This window comes from Corvus brachyrhynchos, unplaced genomic scaffold, assembly GCF_000691975.1.
Source record: "Corvus brachyrhynchos isolate BGI_N302 unplaced genomic scaffold, ASM69197v1 scaffold1390, whole genome shotgun sequence".
In the NCBI taxonomy this organism is placed as follows: Eukaryota; Metazoa; Chordata; class Aves; order Passeriformes; family Corvidae; genus Corvus; species Corvus brachyrhynchos.
The window spans coordinates 1-1,328 of NW_008235771.1; the positions used below are offsets into that span (position 1 = coordinate 1).

Here is a 1,328-nt window from a genome sequence, read left to right on the forward strand (position 1 = left end):
GGTTTTTTGGGGTTTTGGGTTTTTTTGGGGGGTTTTTTGGGGGTTTTTGGGGTTTTTTTCCTGGGATTTGGGGTGGTTTTGGGGGTCTCTGGGTGCTCACAGGGAGGGAGGAGCAGGAGGAGGAGCTGAGGTGGGAACAGGGAGAGCACGAGGATGAGGCTGAGATTGAGAAGCTCAAGAAGGTTTGGGGTTTTTTTGGGGGGTTTTGGGGTTTTTTTGGGGTGGTTTTGGGGGTTTTGGGTTTTTTCTGACGGTTTGGGATGGCTTTGGGGGAGTTTTGGGGATCTCAGGGCGCTCACAGGGAGGGAGGAGCTGAGGTGGGAACAGGACGAGCACGAGGACAGGGGAGAGATGGAGAAGCTCCCGAAGCTTTTGGGGGAAATTTGGTTGTTCTGGGATGATTTTGGGATTTTTGGGAGAGTTTTGGGGTAATTTTTGAGGAGTTTGGGGTATTTTTGAGGGGGTTTTGGCGTTCTCAGGGCGCTCACACAGAGGGAGGAGCTGAGGTGGGAACAGGGAGAGTACGAGGATGAGGCTGAGATGGAGAAGCTCCAGAAGGTTTGGGGGGTTTTGGGTTTTTTTTGGGTTTTGGGGTTTTTTTGGGGGGGTTTTCGTTTTTTTTTTTGTTTTGGGGTTTTTTTGGGTTTTTTTCTGCCGGTTTGGGGTGGTTTGGGGGGAGTTTTGGGGGTCTCTGGGCGCTCACAGGGAGGGAGGAGCTGAGGTGGGAACAGGGAGAGCACGAGGATGAGGCCGAGGTGGAGAAGCTCGAGAAACTTTTGGGGGAAATTTGGTTGTTTTGGGATGATTTTGGGGTAATTTTGGGGTGGTTTGGTGCCCCCCAGGAGGAGCAGCGGCACTGGGGTGTGTTTTGGGGTGATTTTGGGGTGTTTCATCCCCCCAGGAGGAGCAGCAGCACATGAAGGTCATCGAGGATTTGGGGGGATTTTGGGATGATTTAGGAAGTTTTTTGGGGTAATTTAGGATGTTTTTTGGGATGATTTTGGGTGCTTTTTGGGGTGATTTTGGGTGGTTTTTGGGCTGTTTTGGGTGATTTTGGGGTGTTTCATCCCCCCAGGAGGAGCAGCGGCACATGAAGATCATCGAGGATTTGGGGTGATTTTGGGGTGATTTAGGATGTTCTTTGGGATGACTTTGGGTGTTATTTTGGGCTGTTTTGGGTGATTTTGGGGTGTTTCTCCCCAGGAGGAGCAGCGGCACATGAAGATCATCGACGAGACGATGGCGCAGCTGCAGGACCTCAAGAACCAGCACCTGGCCAAGAAGTCGGAGGTGAACGACAAAAACCACGAGATGGACGAGATCCGCAA

General features: G+C 51.6%; 1 long non-coding RNA gene across 1 annotated transcript; it reads left to right on the top strand.

Moving 5' to 3' along the window:
- Positions 1 to 94: 94 nt before the first annotated feature.
- LOC108444757 lies at positions 95 to 1,304 on the top strand. The gene is made up of 2 exons (XR_001859424.1): positions 95 to 182; positions 1,204 to 1,304. It is a non-coding gene; the product is annotated as an uncharacterized LOC108444757 (long non-coding RNA).
- The last annotated feature ends 24 nt before the right edge of the window (positions 1,305 to 1,328 follow it).